Source organism: Acanthopagrus latus, chromosome 17, assembly GCF_904848185.1.
Source record: "Acanthopagrus latus isolate v.2019 chromosome 17, fAcaLat1.1, whole genome shotgun sequence".
Classification (NCBI taxonomy): domain Eukaryota; kingdom Metazoa; phylum Chordata; class Actinopteri; order Spariformes; family Sparidae; genus Acanthopagrus; species Acanthopagrus latus.
The window spans coordinates 23,966,451-23,986,779 of NC_051055.1; the positions used below are offsets into that span (position 1 = coordinate 23,966,451).

The 20,329-nt window shown below is 39.0% G+C and overlaps 1 long non-coding RNA gene across 8 annotated transcripts in view; it reads left to right on the forward strand.

Annotated features, from left to right (window-relative positions):
• The window catches only part of LOC119005997, a 131,509-nt gene that overhangs the window by 40,562 nt on the left and 70,618 nt on the right, over positions 1-20,329 (forward strand). The window lies entirely within an intron of this gene.

A 20,329-nucleotide genomic window follows, 5' to 3' on the forward strand; every position in this document is an offset into this window, starting at 1 on the left:
CTCTCGGTCGCCTCTTTCCGTCTCTCTCTCTCTCAATCGCCTCTCTCCTTTTCTCTCTCTCTCTCTCTCTGTCTCTCTCTCTCTGTCTCTCTCTCTCTCAGTCGCCTCTCTCCGTTTCTCTCTCTCTCTCTCTCTCTCTCTCTCTCTCTCTCTGTCTCTCTCTCTCTCTCTCACTGCTTGTATTTCAGGTTTCTGCAGTTTACGGGAATGATCTTTCAACGCAAGACAGAAAGGGAAAGAATATGACAAGACACACATAATAACACCTGAGATCGGTATCTCGTCTCAGGAACACTGCGTTAAATGGAGGGTGAAACAACCTGTTGTCGGCTTAAGCGTTGTTTTTCACACAATTTAGGTAATGAGCAAATGAGCAGCTGAATGAACAAAAGTATGAATAGGTATGTAATTAATGTCTCTGTTGCAGCGATGATAGTGTGAGAGTAATGATTCAAAATGAGCTGGGACATGTCGTTTTGCCTCCATCTAATTCTCGCACAGAGACGTAACGTGTTTTTCATTAATTACAAATTGGCTTGTGAACAAAATTTTAGGTGTATCTAATTGTTAACAGTTGTTGTATCATCTGGCACAGGGGTTTTCCCTACAGTTACAACTGTTATAGGTTAGGAGTTGCTCCCAGGCTGTAAGTAGAATGAACCTAAAATTAGTGTGGAGAACATCAAAGGTTGCAATTATACCTCAAGTACTCATTCAGCATTAAGGTCTCTGGGCTATTTTTTATTATCTGCTTTTCCAGTGTTTTGTACAAAGATATTAAATAATAAAAAATAATTGAATCATAAAATTAAATGTAGCATGCTACTGTAGCCTACAGTACAGGAACTGGTTGCCTGATACACTGCAAAAGTTTGCTGCTACTTGAAAATACACATGTGGTTGGTTTTCTGTCAGTTTGAAATATTACATGAAATTACAATCACGAATTACAAACATAAGCCAATTGATGTTTTATACACATGTTAATTTTATATATTAAAAAAACGTATTACAGCTCAGTAACATTTCATGTCATATTTTTTATGGTCAGTATGCTTGTACTCTACAGTTAACAGATCATCACACCTATGAAGAAACAACAACAAAGTTAAGGACTGGTAAATGACCAGATACAGTAGCTAGTTTATTGAGAAGTTTTGTAAAATTGAGAAACTGAAAAAAAACAAAGTGAAAGTAGAAGAGATTGTACAATAATGGCTGCACGGGTAGGATACTTAACTGTCTGTTAAACAAGCATGTAACCAAGGCTTGAGATGAATATCTGGCATTTCTAACCAGAGAAATGGACAATTAGCACAGGCACGTACATCAAAGCATGCGTCAGCACTGAGCTTTGAAGAAAGTGTTGTAGATGTTTAACATGGGAGACATTTTGACCTGGCCTTACAGGAAATACTTCTCAGACAGTTAAGCATACATGTTAGAGCTCTCACACTATGATGCCTGCTATTAATGAAAAGCTGCTATCCAACTTCTTTTTACACATATATTGTTGAACTATTGTACCTCTAGATGGGAAATGTGATGTTTTTGCTCTTACCCCACCGTAACTCAAAATACACACAAATGGACAGAAATTACTTTAAAGTACATATTTAACTCATGCTACGCCTTTCAAACTGCAGTTCCTTGTATAAAGAGCCCTGTCTTTATTGAGAGGCCTATACAAACGTTGCATTGTGCACCTATAATCTAATTAGATACATCTGTAACGTGTCCATAACTCTAACAGCTGGGAAAGGTGTATTATGTGAACAGATGCTCTATTTAAAGAGTGGATTTATGTCTCTAATTTATTTATTATGTTTGAACTGGTAATCTACTTTAATACACTACTTAGTCAAATGTGTGAGGACACACACATATTAGACCCCTATTATATTGCAGTACAGTGACATATTGCTTGTTCGGCTGCTCAGAATACCCTAACATATTCTGACAATCAACACCTGTCGAGAAAAAAACAAAAACTTGCTTGTTACATAAATGTAGTTTTCATTTGTTTCACTTGTTGCTCACCATTTTGGATAGAAAAGTGAATCCAAATCCCTTAAATGTAAATGCCTAAATTGAATGTTTGATTGGTTTAATCCTGAACACTGCAACTCTCCCTCAGGTACACAGACTAATGCTATTAAAGCATTTCGTGTTTCCGTAACCTTGAAGTTATACGTCCTAATTTCCCTTATCGCTTACTTATCAGGCAAAGAGCAAATCAAAATCTAACAAAGCAACAAGTTCACATAGTTTTTACTTAGGAGAGTAAGACTAACACACGCTGGGTGTTTAAATGACCATCAGTCTTCTTCTCTTAGATGGACATAGGCTGTTTTTTTATGTCTTTGCAAAAGCAATACTAATATAATTGTAAATTAACCAGTTACCCTCATCATTCACTTGCTTTAATACAATTAACTTTGATTATATTGTGTTCGGCAGCAATTTACTCATTCATTATGCAGTTCTTGGGATCTTCTCATTTGGAAATCAGACTGTTTTGCGCTGCCCTACTCTTAATTGTTCTCATGGAAGGGATTAAAATAGCCTATTCCAAAATTCTCAGTTGGCAATCTGTGCCTGTTGAATTTTGACAGATTCTATTACCTGTCTGAGAAACATGTCCCCAAAAAAATCACTAAATGCATTTACTGTTTCCTGCGAGTTGACTTGGATTTTATTTTTAACATTAGAGTGAAACTGAGCCATGAACGTGTTGTACAAGTTACCTCAAATATATTTTTATATTTTTCATGTTTCTGGGAATGCTCGTGGTAAAACGCTTTCTGTCAATATTCTTTAATTGGGATTGTAGCTTCACTGTCTTATGGGTATAACAGGACAGTTATGTGTACCAATCTTTAACCTAAATTTAATTTACTCCAAAGTGAAGCAACTTAACTGTTCTACTCCTTGTGTCTTAAGTGATTGATAGCTACCTGATTTAAGGAAGGGGGATGTAGTCAACCTCTGGAACTAGTCCCCAAAATGTATTTCCCCCATCCCTCATCCCCTTGTCCCCGACCCAAAGTGTTTTTGGTTCTAGCTTGGGTTTTTAAGAAAATATTTAAAATACTCTCTTCCTACTCTTACAATTCACTAGTTTTGAGGCTCTTGTGGTTCTTACCAACTGCATGTATCATGTATCCATGTTGGATTGTCAATTACCATTCATCAAAAGCAATCTTTCTTAGATTAAGTGATTATGCTTGGTGGTTTTACCATCAAGTCTTTTAATTTTCTACATTTTTTGTGTCAAGGCTATTCACGTGCCGAAGAGACGTGGTTTTAAGCAATTTGCTGTAAGTCATAATTAGAGTTCTGCTATTCTTGTGCCATTATGTTACAGTGTGGCCATAATATTACCCTCTACAGCTAATTTGAACGTCATCGGATTGAAACCATTAGAGCAGGACAAAAAGTTATAGACAGCAGACGATCAGACTTGGATTAGACGAAGTTCTGGCTCAATATTAAAGGTAGCATTTACTGAAACTGCCTTTGCCAAAATGTATCAATCTGTTTAAGCTACAGGTTGATATTTTACACCAAAGCAAATACAATCTGCTTCTACTAACAGCTAATCTTGTTTAAAACCTTACTGATTTCAATCTTGACCTAATGTTGGATGCGCTGATCTTTGTGTACTCAATCATTAGGTGTTGTCTGTTATCAATGGGTTATGGTTAGTAACACCTTATTATAGACTGCAACATCCTGGCAGTGATTTGCTTGGATGGTTGATTTTAATTAGGCTCTTGTTTGTCTACTCTCCTGTAACCAGTGTCATTACAGTATGCCACCTGGCAGCAAAACAATAAAGGCTCTTCATCACTTACAAACCTCAGCGATCACACTGGCTTTACATGGAGGCTGAAGAACTGTTTTGGACAGTTCAGTACGTGACTTAAAGTGGACACCGAAAGAGTTGATACACAATTGCGTATTCATTTAGACTCATTAACACAGTAATCATGGCTCCATTTAGTGGCACCGTCAATCAGGTTGAAATTAAAACAGCACCAAGCACAACTGAGCTGCCAGAACCTGACAAACCATCACATGGGCACCTTATGAGCCAGTCTTCGGTGGTGCATAGCAATCAAGGACATCATCTCTACTTTTGTCTCATCAGATGCAAATTCTCTGCTGTACTAATTTCTTCCAGCTGTTACAAAAATGTCTTTTGACTGTGCATTTATCTTTGCACAGTGAATTTGTGTATTAGGTCCCAGAGCAGAAAAAACAACACTAATTGATGTTTTGTTATTTATGAGATATTAATAAAACATGGTAGACAGCTTGTAACCAAATGTCCTCTCCAGCATGACTCCACAGTCCCCAAACTTTCCCAGTTCCCTTTGAAACTCAAAGTAAGTAAGTAAGTAAGTAAAACTTTATTTATATAGCACCTTTTTGACACAGAGATCCAAAGTGCTTTCCAAACAACAAATAGATAAACATAACAACACACACAAACGCTAACAAAGAGAGCAAGAAGAACAAACGGGGGAAGATAAAACAAAAGGGAGGAATAGATAAAAGAGGCACAACAGATGAGAAAACAAACAAGGAAATCTATAAAAAGGCTTGCCTGTAGAGGTGGGTTTTGAGCAGCTGCTTAAAACTGTCCACAGATTAAGTCAATCTAAGTGAATGGGGAAGACCATCCCACAATGTTGGGGCTAAAACAACAAAGGCATGGTCACCTTTAGGTTTACAGATAAAGCGTGGAATGGATAAAGGGCCAAAATTTGACCGAGGAGTGAAATAAGGTACAAGGAGATCTGAAATAAAGTTGGAGACAGGGTCATGAAGGATCAGTAAGATCTTATAATTGATTCTAAATTTCACAGCTAGTCAATGAAGGGATGCAAGAACAGGAATAATATGGGACTAGCGACTGGTTCTGGTTAAAAGTCTGGCGGCTGCATTTCGGACTGTAATCGATTTAATGAAGCCTGACTGATGCACGTGTAGAGGGAGTTACAGTAATCTAGATGGGAGAAATTGCAGCTGTGAATTAATTGTTCCAGATTGCAGGAGGACAGGAATCTTCTGATTTTTGCTACATTTTGTCCCTGCAGGAAACAGGACTGGACAAGTTTTGTAACATGAAGGTCAAATGTGTCATATGCTGGTCGAAGATGATACCCAGATTCTTTAAAAAAGTATTTTGGCCTTTTCTGATAGTACAGCTTGAAGAGTTGGACAGGAAACAGGGAAAGAGACGGGGAGTGACACGCAGCAAAGGGACCCGGGCCGGGAGTCGAACCCAGGTCCGCTGCAGAGCTTCGGCACATGGGTCGCACGCGCTACCGACTGAGCTATGCGGCGCCCCAGATACCCAGATTCTTAGCAGTGGGTTTGATGTTAGTGTGTAGTGGTCCAATAAACTGATCAACTGCAGTGACAAATTTATCAGGGCCAAATAAGATGATTTCAGTTTTATCTGGATTTAAGATGAGAAAATTACGAGACATCCAGTCTTTGGTGGCAGCTAAGCACTCATGGAGAGAGGACAGTTGATTCAGGTTATTGGGTTTCGCAGAAAAGTAGATTTGTGTATCATCCGCATAACAGTGGTTTGACATGTCATGGAAGCGGCTGAACAAATGACCCAGAGCAAGCATGTACAGGGAGAACAGAACTGGACCAAGAACTGACCCCTGAGGGACACCACACAGCAGGGGAGGGGAAGAGGAAACATGATTATTAATGCAGACATTAAAGACTCTATTAGTCAAATAGGAATTAAACCAATTAATGGCTGTACCAGAAAAATGGCATGATCGATGGTATCAAAGGCTGCAGTCAGATCAAGAAGAATAAGAATGGAGCTTTCACCTTTGTCAGCATGCATGATGTCATTAGACACTCTCAGTAATGCTGTCTCGGTGCTGTGTTTTTGGCGAAAACCAGATTGGAATTGGTCAGAGATTCTGTGACCTTCTACCAGCTTCAGGTGCTGGTCCGCGACAATCTTTTCAAGGATTTTAGATAAAAAGGGAAGTTTGGAGATAGGTCTGTAGTTTTCTAACTGGTTTGGCTTGAGAGAGGATTTTTTAAGAAGTGGCTGAACACTGGCAATTTTAAAGAGGTCAGGTACGGACCCTGATGTGAGTGAGGAATTGATGATAGCGAGCAGGTCAGGACCTAAGACGGGGAGTATGATTTTTAAAAATGTTGTAGGAACTATGTCTCAGGGACTGGAGGAGGGACACATATTATCGACAGTTTCTGAAAGGATTTGTAGAGAGATAGGAGATGACTGAACGTTGCAAGGGGAAGAACGGTTAGAGTAAAATGAAACCTTATACTATCGATCTTGCCAATGAAAAAAGACAGGAATTTTTCACAGTCAGCAGGTGAGGAGGCATGAATAGCAGGAGGAGATGGAGTTACAAGCTGGTTGAACCTTGGGTTGCGTTTATTGCTTACAATCAGATCAGAAAAGTAGGCAGCTTGCACTTCTTTAATAGTCTTGTTCAAGTTGATCAGTAGTTACTTCATGTCGAGGCAGTGTTAAGTTTGTGTTTTTTTCAATTTCACTCGGCCTTCCTTTATTCCCTTCTTTGTTGTCTAATATTGTTATTGATCCAGGAAGTTTTATCGACAACTGGGATAGCCCTGGATGTATATGGAGCGGAAAAATCAAGGGCGGATGTACACAAATTATTAAACCGGCTAATTTGTTCATTAATATTGAGAAAGTGCGGGGGAGAATTAGCCAGACCAATACATTTGTGGGCAAGAGACAGAACCAGAGAGAAAATTAAGTCAAGGGTGTGCCCTCATTTATGTGTAGGGCCAGAGACATGTTGCACAAGGTTAAAAGATTTACAAATGCTTAAAAAGTCTGTGGCAAATGGATTTGAAATTTCAATATGAATGTTAAAGTCACCAATTATAATGGCCTTATCAAATTTGAGCACGAGAGGGGATAATTGGTCAGAGAATTCAGTGAGGAAGCCACTGCTGGAGTTGGAATTTGGGGGACGGCAAATAATTATACAGCAGATGGGGTCTTTGTGGACAATTTTTAAAGCTGAGATTTCAGAACTGTTAAAAGAGCCAAGGCTGAGTGGAATACTGGTGAAATGTTTTTTAAAGACAACTGCAGTACCCCCACCACTGCCTGTCTTGGTGAATTGGGTGGGCAGAGCTCACATGGAACCAGAGTGGATTGCTTGGGCCATGGTGATAGTACTCCAGGATGAGCTTGTCTTTCGCTTTGAGCTAAGTTTCCAGGCAAGTGATGCTCTTCTACACCTTTGAGATGGTAAAGTGGCACGATCTGCACTCAGATCCACACCCTGCCATTACACGTTGGATTGTAAAATGTTCGTAAAAGTTTAAAAGGCTTAAGATCACAAAAAAAAAATCCTTTAGTAACTTTAGTAAGGCAACAGGGCTCGGAGATCGAGGCAGGTCACATGCGGTGGAGTTGCTGAGTGACAGGGAAACATGCAACTGGACGCTGCAACTGTGGGGAGAGGAAGACGAGAAAGTAAATTTAGATGCAAGCAAAAACAAGACAGTCAATGAAATCTTATGTTTTTCTGCACAGTATGACGCTGCTTCCACTCTATATCCATGTTTTCACATCGCGCTCCAGTGAATTTTATTGTGAGAGAACCCTCCGTTCCCCCTTGTCGCTAAATTAATTCACAGTGGAGACATCCCTGAGAGGAGGGAAAGGCTTTGATGTTGTTGGACACAAACTGAGGAGATGTGATGTACCTCTGTGGGCTGTTGCACTTCAAGAACATCATCAATGAATCATCCTTTGCGCTGTCGCTGCAAATCAAATGCATCTTGCATCTCTCACCTTGCCAGCTTGTTTGAGTCACAAAGACTGAGTGAACCCTTTGATCTTGTTCAGTAAACACAAGTTGGACCGGGCAGATTCTGGATATGGATCAGGTCTCCGGCTCCTGATCAGTTTTCAGTGTGAAGAAATACCAGATTTTTATTCGAAACCTGCAGGAGAGACATTTAGCAGATTCAGAGAGAAACCAGCACATCTTTCGAATTTTTGTCAATCTTGTTACATTTTTGAGCAGTTTGACGTTGTGTGTAATATTTCATCCTGGTGTTCTCTATTAAAAACATTCAGATAAAAAACAATGAAGTGACGCTGACACTTCTCCAGCCACACTCATAGCAACAACACCAAGTCTTTTTAAGGAGACCTCGGGACACTTGGAGTTGTGTTTGTAGTCACCAAAACCATGATGTTTTCCTTAACCTGAGCAAAAAGACAGCATTGTGACAAGAGACAATAGATTTTTAACCTTAAAAAACATCAACTTTAACGTATCTGTTGTTATGCAGAAAAATATACTTTACATTTACACTCGCAACTGAGTTGTAACAAAGCCTCTACTGCCTGTCAAGAGTCGTGTCCCTCCACGGAAACCCCTCAATGTCACCTCCACAACCATCACTTTCCCTCAACAGCCCCTCAAGTGAAAATATCAAAAGTTCATGATAACCTGACAGATGAGAAATTCGTTTGAGCAACAAAGAGAGGCTGCGTTTCATGCTGTGTTTAAGGGGAAGTCATCACTTAGAGGCTGACGGGCCGCAAACAGACAAGTAGACAAACAGAGATGGGCAAACATACGAGCTGCTTAGTTTACAGATGGGCAGAATGAGAACAAGATAAAAATACAGTTCTAAAGATAGAAAGAAAACAGACAGGTAAACAGATCACTTCCTTAAAGGCAAATCAGCGTGATAACACCTGACATCACGGATATTGATATGCCTTCATTAAAAGCACACCAGAGATTTATGCTAAACAACACTGAATTGACAGTCATTGTTTTAATGGTTATATAAATACATAAAGCTCCTGCAACATAAATCTCTACATTTAGATATTTTAATTAACTACAGCAGAGGTGAGGAGGTCATTTTAATGAGGTGAGAATGTGAATGTTATTAACTGTTCAAAATAGATTGATTCCTCCGAACAACAAGCTCACTAATGGCAACATAATGGTGTTGTGTGATGTGCCCTTTTCATAAAATTAATGAGGAATGATTTGTTTTTTATGTAAAACTCATCTACAATGTGTCTCGAGGCTAAGACCCTTGTTTTGATCAGTAATGTGATTTGTGTGCTGCACGCCTGGCCTCACGCCATGACATTATCCAGACCCATCAATTAACACCAGATCATTATAATTTCAGCAGGGGATGGAGGTGTTTTTGTGAGGGCAGCGAGTCAAAAGGGGACACTGACTGATGAACTGACATCAGTAACCGGATGAGGAAGGAAATGATTAGGCTCCGACTGCTTTACATTGCAAGCACACTTCTACATTTCACCTTTCGCATTCTTTCTTCCAACATGGGATTGTTCATGTATTTCTAATTCATGATATGAATTATTCCCTCTGTTGAATAATGCATTACGGCGTCACATACCTGATCCGTAGTCAATGAGAACGATCACGCAGACAACACTGGCTCTGATGATAGTCTCTCATAGCGATGGAAAATGTTTTTATTTATTAATTTTTTTTATTGTATGACATGTCAAGAAACATTAAACACACCACTGATTTGCAGTTTAATTGAACACTCTGACCCATTTAAGAGCTGGCTCGCCACTTCCTGACTCGCTTGGGTTCCAATTCACAAGGTCTCAGTTCAATTTGATTCAATTCAGTATCCATTCAGTTAGTTTTTTTCAGTTTCAATACTCATTGTGCTTTGAAATAAAAGAGTGTCTGAGAAAACAGATGTTGTAATTGTACAAGGGACCCTCCTGTTACCTGGTTCATTATTGAAAATAAAAATACATGAAGCTTTTGAATTACTTGTTTCAGAGATTTATGGTTAAATTCTGCCCATGGAGAAATTATGTGATGTGATATTGTTATGATTTTAGCATCTAATGAATAAAAATGATGTAGTCGAAGAGCAAGAAAATAATGACGTGATGTGGCAAAAGTTTTCCTTTCAGCATAGTTTCAGAAAAATAAGTACTTTTTTAATGAAACAGAAAATGCACTTGCATTTGGGCTTGCATCCCCAGCAAAAGGCATATAATTAAAGATCAATCTCTGGATTTTATTGATCAATATTGGGCCATTTAAATGAAGATTGATGTAGAATGGAAAATCAGTCTTTTTTTTATCCAGCCCTAGACTACTTAAAACAAAGGAATGTTGATTTCAGACCTCATCACAATGTGCATGTTGACCAGTTGAGACCAGTTCAACCAAAGATATATTTTCATTATTTTGTTTAATTCAGATCACTTTTGAAAGACATAATATTCCTGAACTCGAGTATTTCACAAAAAAAATGCAGAGAACCACATTTGTAGGCCAAGACATCTCTGCAACACAACTGTTTATTCAATTACAGTTATAATTTTTTGTCAAACAATTGACAAAGAAATTGTGGCTTCTGCAATTTGAATATTGCACTCACATATATTGTTTGATACACATTTCGATAATATCTGAATTCATTGTGCAGCCCCACTCTCCAACAATGGCCAGAGTCAACAAAACTTGTTGGGGTGGCACCACTAAGGTTAAGATTAACAAAACAAACAATTTGTCCATTGTTACATGCATACTTGAAAGTTTGTTTTTCTGTGGCGCTCTTGCAAAATGTTGTTAAACTGGTCTCACAGGAGTGTCACAAGAGGTCAGAGCAGTCATGTTTACTTCCATGTCACAAGCGCATGCTTCTGCCAGAATTAAACAATGTCTTGACAGAACCCTGTCTGGCTTGCCAAGGCGGCTTCATTTTTGTAGCAGCAAAAACACAGAGATGAAAAGGGTAGCTCACCAAAAGTGGAGGAGCACTCTGCCCAGTTGCGTGACTATCAGCGGTGCAGGGTGTGTGACTGCACAGAAGAACTAGGCCTCCAGAGGTACAACTAATACCCTCCTGTCCATTCAATCACAGGGTAGCATTATTGCATCAGTGCTAGAATTCTCTCGGGACAAGCTCAAGTCCTGTGTTTGATTTCTAGCCAATGCGACAACCTTTTCAGCTTCTATCAGATGTGAAGAATAAGACCTGTGTCTGAATCACAGACCACAGATCAGTTCAGTTTTAGAGGTCAAAAGCAGGCAAGGATTAGTCACAAAAGGCAGGTAGAGGGTCATAAAGATGGATACAAGGAGGCCAAAGATAGTGAAAGCTGGCGCACAAAGGCAACAACGAAGTTATCCTCTATACTGGGTGAGCAGATGACCAGAAGCAAAACTCACCACTGATAGCTGGTGGACAGGTGAGGATTAGTAGGTCTCAAACAAGTTCTAGGTGTTTGGACATTCTGAAAAAAGCCTGTTGATTTCTTCAGAAATACCTTCTCAACTATTGTGGATTTCTGTTACACAGTAAATATTTGAGATGCATGATGCCATTTCACCTTTAATGCTTTCACTATAAAGGTTGTTCTTCTTTTTCAGTAGGATGTCACACTGAAGTTTCAGTTCTGTATTGATTACAGACAGTAGTCTCATTATTCAATAATCTAAGTGGTCTCCTCTTGGCTCTGTTCTCAGGCTTGAGAAAACCCAGCTCATGACTGGAAAATTTGGCCAAGTCACATGTCATCTCAGAAAGAGGGTGTTCCTATTAGCTATTCTACAAATGCACATGAGCGAGTACATCTGTTGAGGTGGTGAAAGCCTGAGTCAATGGAGGAAACAGTCCAATAGTATAGCACCCTCCTCCTCACACCCTCTGCTGACTGTCCTCTCACCAATATATGTTTTTTTTTTTTTCTTCAGGGCTGATAAAGATATCGAATATCAGCAAGTAATGCAGCATTATGTAGAAATTGGCAGCTGCGATTTGGTGCCCTCAGTTTTTCAAGTGCAACACCACTGTCATGAATAGAAATCCCAGTCGACCACTAAACAAGACTCATTACGTCAAAACAACATTATGTGTTCAAAAAGTGTATGTTGAAGTAAACATGTATGTAACGCTGTGATCCTACCTTCTCACTGAAGTTACATAGTGCAGAAACAAGTGATAGGGGGGCTGAGACAGAAACACTATTCATCCTATTACAAGACAATGAACCATCAACGTGATTTTGAAGTTGTTACTTTAAGGTAAGAAACGCATGATGTGTTTCATTATCCCGCTGCTTGATAGCCCTACAGCTGCCTCTGAAGCCTGGGGCGCAGCCCTGGGTGTCACGAATGGCTGGAGGGGCATCTTTGAGAAGACAAGTCGTGATGAGGGAGGCCTGGGTCTTGGCCAGGCTCACGCCCTAGAGAGCAGGCCCTATGAGGAATGAGACTTTGTTTGGCAGTAAACTCCCTCTGCCGCCTCTGGAATTTGTGACATTGGTGGAAGGGCCTTTGCGCAGTGCCCATTTGAGGCAGCACAGAGAGTTGGAAGGTTTTGTGTATGTTCAGAGTGACTCCTGCAGCTTTAAGTAGGTGATTTGTTGCGTGTGGCATATGGAAAAATGAGTTCAATAGCCTCACAGTATGTTTCTTATTCTAATGGCCATTTTAAATTGCTCTGGCTTGACTGAATGTAAATGTACCGGATACCTGCGCCTGAGTCCACGTTGAAATCCAACTTTAATGTGTTAATGTCCAAGTAAATCATTGATTATTAGAATTCAGACAGCCAATATCCAGCAAACTTAGCTGTGAGGGTTTTAAAGCCAGCCGTGTCATTTTTAACCCAACATTAGTGAGTGATGTGGATCTGCAGCAGCCACCTTGGAGAGCTAAGGATGATACAGGCTCGTGACAGAGTTTACCGCAGGGCCCATACGTCATCCTGGGTTGACAACCGCTATCCATCATTCCTCCCTGGAAAGCAGGCATATTGGACATTTCATGTGCGGATAAAAGACAAAATACATCACAACAGAATAATGCGGAAATGAATGCAACGTACCCTCCAGGCTTCTCTAAGGATTCACAAATCAAAAACGTGACAATTGAAAGGCACAAAGCAGCCTCTGTTCTGTAGCCTGTGTAATATTTCACTGATCTGTACTTTACTTTGGGGATTGAATTATAAAGGAGTCATAAACGTGCCCTCCAAAAGGGATAAGGTGTCCTCCAAGTCACAAGTCCATTTGTCCATATTATTACATTTTCAAAGAGGACTCTGGTTTCGCATTGCTGTGTTTTCCTCCTCTCGATATTGTCTGTTGTCATATTGGCGGATATTTGTCTGAATTTGCAGGGCATAGGGAATTGTTTCTCAAAACATCTGGCAAGGCTATAAATAATGATATAACCCCTTTTTATGAACTGTGGTCTGAAAGAACAGCCCTTTTAATCACAATCCTTGAGAGCAAACACTGCTCGAGGAAATATGGCAGCTCTCAGACCAGCTAGTGCTGAAGAGAATGCAGTGCAAAATGCAAACAAAACAAGGCTAAAATACATTTTCTTTGTACAAAATTGGCCAGAAAAGTGTTGTAGTGCTTCAAGTTGTTCATTCAATTAATCTACCAGTGTGGAAAAATATATATATACAGTCTTCACATAAAAAATAAGTTTTGAGTTGTATGATTCTAAATCAATTTACCAATTCCAAAAAAGTTTCCTTATCAATGCAGTTCAGTTTTTCAAGTAAAAAAGCTGAATATTACCACACACTTTTTTGATTTGTTTGTATGGACAGTGACCTTCATCACGACCAGTTAGCTTGACTGCCAGTGATGTTTGTTAGTGCAATTCACTGAACTTAGAAAAAAAAAAATAGTAGTAACTTGTTTTCTGTTTTTCTAAATGAATGAGTGGATCAGTGGATTTCAATTTCAGTGGGAAACTAATCAGATCATAATATTCCCACAGATTCCCACCCTGTTCCAAAAGCTGTGTTACCACAATGTGTTAATGCCACACAGAGCTTTCTCTACAGCTCTGATGTTGACTTTTGTCAGTGTCAAACATTGAGCTTGCTTACCCACTGCAAAATCGGTGTGAGTAAGAGCATCGTTTACGTGCCTAAAATATTAACATGTTAGTCTGGCTCTGTGCAGCCTTGAGTAAATCTCTGCTTTTTGAAGACAGGCACACTTTTTTCTCACTGCATTTACCGTCTCCATTTTTAGAAAGAGGAAGGAGTCAGTCGGTACAATGGAAAGTTACTCACTGCTGCACCTCCCTTTTTCGATTTTACGGCTTTAACTTACCACTGTGACCAAAAACAAATTGTACAACTCTAAATTTGAGCCGCGCTACACCAACCTTTTTTTTCACAATGTCAGCTTTGTGATCGTGGGTAGATTGTTAGAATCCACTAACAACTAGCTGTTTTTCACATCACTGACACAGACCAGACAGGCCGCGGTTTGTTTCCTCCGTTTAACAACAGCCTTGCCAGTCCTTATTTCAACTTTCTGTTGTTTCAAAGGGAGCTTGCGTGTCCTTGTTCGCAGAGCATCGTATCCTCAATTAAACTACACTCGCTAAGCCGTTCAGCACCAGGATTATTCTGCATGGCAGTGACATTTTGTGTGTGGCTATACTCCCGTGGGTTTCTCTCACATTTAGAAAGCTGCTTACCCATTCTGACAGCATGGGAGACTTTAAGCCAAAGCACATAACACCACCCTTCAAAATCAGTCAACGTTGAAATGAAATTAAACGAAAGATACAGAATAGAACAAAAGGTTTTGACTGGCTGGCCAGAGAAGATGGTTAAATGAAAGTGTTCTGAACCAGTGGCAGTGGCCTCTTCTTTAAACTGGGTTTATGAAAGAGAGACTTTGAGGCAAAGGCAGGCAGACAGACAGGCAAACAGACTGATGGAATGATGAGAAACAAAGTGACACGAAAGAATTTAAGATGTAATCAGATATGAGCGTTTTGTATAAAGCACCATTAGCACAATAAGAATAAACAAAAACGAACTTGGACAGTTTTGAGTCGGGCACAACCAATATATCAGTTGGCTAATATTATCAGACAATATTGACGGTCGGCACTTTACTTGACTTGAAAAGAAAGTGTTATGGAAATGTAAAACTGTTGGCATTGCCTGATGACTGCCCAGTTACAGCTAAAAGTACCTATCTTTATGAGAAGATGGACCCTATTTATTGACTATCTCCCTTAAATAAGACGCTTATACCTCAAAAGTTAAATTCTATTCAAATAACTACTGTAATTACCACCATTTGACAGATGAGACCCAATCTCAAAATTAACAATGATGTTAATTGGTTGTTAATGTGCATAAAAGGCAATAAAGTTAAACAACACAAAAAGATAGGTGAATTGGGTAAACTTTTTAACTAATACTGTAGATATCTCCGTGTGTCACATGAAAAAAACAACAGGTTTCGGTTTTTACCAGAGCCTGGAAACAAAACTAGAGGAGCAACAGTGTGGTTTGAATCCATGATTAGGTTGCTGTGTGGGGACTTACTTAGTGAAATATATGGCATTTCTTATTTAGAATTATGTGAAAAGTTGCAACTAAGTGAGGATAAACTGCTACAAATCATTTCATTGTTATTTTTATTTTTTTTATCTGTGTGGTTGTAAAATCATTAAGCTGTCACCCTCAGAGTGGTGAATTTTTCTCTCTAACAACTTCTCATATGGTGATACAGTGGTCTATAAATACAGAGTGAGTGTCAGTTTCTAGTGTTGCCCCACTGTTTTCTCACTATGATTAATGTGTTTTATATGCAGTAATGGATTGTGGGCTGACAGTAGACTCTAAATAGTGAAATGAAGTAATGAAACAATTCACATTTTACAAAACCTTAACTGCACACAGTAACAATACATCTATATCAGGCCACTGAGTTTCTGTACAACAGAATACACTGGATTGTTTTTTTTTTTTATACGGACACAACAGTTTTTAAAGACATTAAAAAAGTTTACTGGATTACTATTAAAACATATCTTGTTTCAAAGTGTGATTTCACTGTGGTGGACACTTTAAAAACATCTCTGTTCTAGGGAAAAGTAACCCTTGCTAGTTTCGAAGTTGATGCCACCCAGTAAATCATCTGCTATTTAGTTTGCTTGTGAAATGACTTCACTCAATTCTAGATACTTCCCTGACTGTGTATGTATAAATTTTGCCTATATTCTGTTTTCTGTAAAATGTCCTGTCTTTTACCCACTTAAGTTAAATTACTTCTGCTGCATTTCCCTGTTTCACCATAGATCAATAAAGCTAATTTTATCTTAATGTTACTGGGAGCTGGATCTAACTGTTCCCAGAATGGTCATTTATGCAGTCCTTTTATAGTATGCCGTACAAATTAAATTAAAATGGCTCTAAATTGAATAATGTACTTACTGTAAATCTGTGGATTTATGTCAGTAATTGTGATTAAAACCTGTGGCTTAGTAGAAAAATATTGACGTAATACTAGCCTAAGTGTCTTTTTTTAAATGATCGTACTTTTTGGGCTCACTTGCTCTCTGATCCCTGAGCCACTGTTTTTATTTCATCCTCAGCTTTCCTTCCTCTCTCGTCATTCTTCAAACACACACACACACACACACACACACACACACACACACACACACACACACACACACACACACACACACACACACACACACACACACACACAGATAGAGCAGGTTTCCCCCTTAGTCTTCCTTGGCTCTTTGCCTCCTTCCTTTTTTTCACTAGGGTCTTTCCGATACTGATACCAGTGTAAGAAGTGCCTCCAGTATAGCCTGAAGTGCTGTGTAGTTTATCGGAAAGTATGTGAGTCAATGCACCAATCAAAAAACATGTGATTTACTTCCCAGCAGCGCCCCGTTCACCTGTATGTAACTACAGAGGCCTTTATTAATGCACTGGTCCTCTGTGCCTGCTGAGACTTTAGTATCAGGGATTGGAATTGGAAAGAAAAATGCTTTCGGAATATCTGTTCTGTACACTCCTGTTGTTCCTTACTCTTAAAATTGATTTATTCATGTGTGAGAAGAGACTTGGAGCACACATTAAGCAAAGGAGTCACCAGGAGTTCACTTTGAAGAGAAGAAAGGCAAACATCCATTACCTCCAGCAGTGAATTGTGGATGCTTCAGCTTGACTCAGTCTGTACATTTTTAAATTTTTTTTTGTGGTTTTTATTTTCATTTGTCTGATCTAAATATCTTATGATAAACTAAAAGAACCAAAAAAAACCCACCCCTTTTAAATTTTCATAACAGGAAATCTGTTTCCCTAAGAAATGTAGGGATCAAACTGAACATGCAAAAGACTGCATGAGGTCTCTTACTTTAAAATGCTTTTGAATGAAAGTATTTTGTGCACGCTTAGATCAAACTTCACATGGGGAGCTTTGTGCTAGAGAGGAGGTTCAATAAGTAAGTAAGTAAACTTCATTAATATGGCACTTTTAAGATGACTAGAAAGAAAGTGCTTTAGAAAGAAAAGAAAGGGAAAAAACTACGGTATGATGAAATGTACAAAATGAAATGTATATACTGCAGTATGTACGCAATCAATCAAGAGCTTGTTTGCTTGCATGTTCTCTCATTTTTCCTTTCTGATCAGTGTTAATTCTACACCATGAAGTGCAATAACAACAACATTTAGACAGATATTAGAAAGTACATTTTACAGGGTAATGTGCCTTTTGATAATGTTTATTGAAATAATCTCCCTCACTGGAGGAAAATTTAGTAGAAAGACCTGTATAATCCTCTTCACTCTTTAATTCCCTGTGTTAATTAATCTGGGATAATCAAACTCTTATCACTCACACAGAGGAAACTGGTAAAAGGCAGGGTGGTTGTAAACATTTAATCAGTCTCTTCCTCTTTTCGTTTCAACTCTGACTCAAGGTATTGAGGCCACAGAGAGACTATTTTCTTTATTTGAGCTGTCAAGGGCTCATTAGCTTGTAAACAGTTCTTTTCAGGCTTTCACACAGATGTGATGCGTAGTGTATACTCGATCAATGAAAGCAGAAATACAGGCGGACAGGGGTTGTCCTAGTGGTGTAGTTGTCGGGATGCCCACCATGTAATTGCTATAAACTTCCACAGGCCAGCTGTCCACAACAAAAAATGCCCCCTTCAAAATAAAGAAATTAAGGTTCATTGTGTATGATGATTTTGATACGGATTAGCATATAATTACCCGAACTTGGAATCATTGAGACTTTTATATCTAGGGGGGGAGCTTGTCCGGCATGTTGCACCATCTTGTTTCTACAGTAGCCCAGAACAGACAAATCAATTAGCGGCTCCAGAGAAGGCCATTTGCACTTTTAGCTTTTAGAAAGGGAGGGGTATTCAGATGGTTGCTGTCTGCAAGCTAACAACTACGTTAGGGCTGGGCCAATTAAAATATTTTCGAAGTGGTTTGATATAAGGCCTAACAACGGACTGTCCGGTAATACTGAATCTGACCACTAGGTGTCAGTCGAGACTCAGCCGCTTCCCAGCGGAACATATTGAGAGCCAATGAATAAGTGTAGCAGCACTACAGTCCATCAGAGCAACTGCAACACATCATTTTTTTCTTTTCTCATAACAACAATTGAACTTCACTTATCTTGATTCACAGTAAAAGCTTTGTAATGAAGTGAAGGGTTTCTTTACACTGAAACATTAGAGTGCTTTGAATTTGAAACAGATACAGGAAGTATTGAGTTTTTATTCACAGCATAATTCAATAACAAACAGGAGCAGTGGATCAAAACAAGGCTTCGTACTGCCGGCTACAATAACGGCGTTTATGGGCAATGAGCTGCAGCAAAACCTGCACCATCCCTTTACTGATGAAAGGTTTTTCTTGAGGATTTCATTCTGAGAGGTGTAGTGGTATTGTGTGACATGTTTGATACAAACCAGGATATTCTCAGCAGGATTCAACATCATGTACATCTCAGTTAGGTTTCTAAAAGTTCTCCACAGCTCAGAATAAGCTGCTAAATCAAGACACAACTGCATACAGATGATTAGGAACCAGGATACCGCAAGAACAATCTATACATTAAACATCATATCCAGAGACAAAAACACTGATGAAAGAACCATGTAAGCTGATAAGAGAAGTAAAACCTAAGGAGAAGTTTCTGAGAAAGCATGAATCAATGCTTACGACTACGAAAGGTTTTGGAAATATTAATTAATCTAGAAGTGAAATGAGCTGTGAAAGTTTTACATACTGTCTCTCTTAATCAGCTAATTAAGAGAGGCGGAGATTGAGTTGGAGAATTAAACGAGACCCATGGATATCAAAGATTTACAGTATCTGTTTTGCATTCGCCCCATTTTGGAGTTTTGATTAGAGGGCTCTGAATTTCCCATTAACCTTCCGGACACAGTAAAGGGCAAAACTTTTCAAGCTGTCCCTTGGTTTAAAAAATAGGTTGCTTTTCAGTGCACTCCTTCGTGCCACGGTTTTCCATTTGTTTTTTACCATTACAACACAACTTGGGTGATTTAATCCATTATGCATACGCATTTAGGGATAATAAGTGAATATTAATTTCCATCTCTCTGTCGGGTGCTCCGACCTTGGCACAAATAGGTGTTGAAAATGTTGTCGCTCAGAGGATTTAAAGCTTTTTTCTCTTCAACTTACAATAAGTCACTCAAGAGTACAGTAGGTGTGTCAGCTAAATGCTGAACATTTCTATGTAAATGTGGACATACAAATCTGAAATGACCTGCTCAAGGTTATCTGCCACTTTTCACACAGCCATTCCCTCCCATTCTCTGTTTCTTAAATATCCATCTCGCCTCAGATGTTGGCAAGGACGCAGGTTTCCATTTCTGAATGTCAAAGAAGCTTTCTCGACACAGTATCACTGTAATCTTTGATGCTTTTCCTGCTCCTTTTAAGCCAGAATGTGCTCAATAATCCTACCTAGTGCAAAGCAATCATACTTGAGTGCTAAGTTTGAGGCAGGGCTGTCATGTGTTGAGGGGTTAACAGGATAAAACATGATGAATTGACTGCCACAGATATTTATCTTTCAATTTATTCTGGAAAGCCTCCGATAAAAGTTTTATGAAAAAGAAAGTCTCACAAGCAAAACATCCAGGACAGCACTGAAATAAATGTTTGGCATTTTCTGCAGATTATTCACCAGACAGATGGATAGACAGATTCTACCCGTTTTCAATAATAAATAATCTTATCTTTGCATGATTGTATTAAAAGTAGTACAAGAACTTCAACAACAGGAACTTGTTTCACCATCGTCATTTTACAGTTTTTAATCTTGTAGCAACAAATAGATGTATGACCTCATCAAAATGAATTGGGGCAGCATATCACCAGAGTAAGTGACAACTCTTTGCTTTCTCTGCTGGGCTGGAGCTAGCTACAGTTAATTAATTAATTA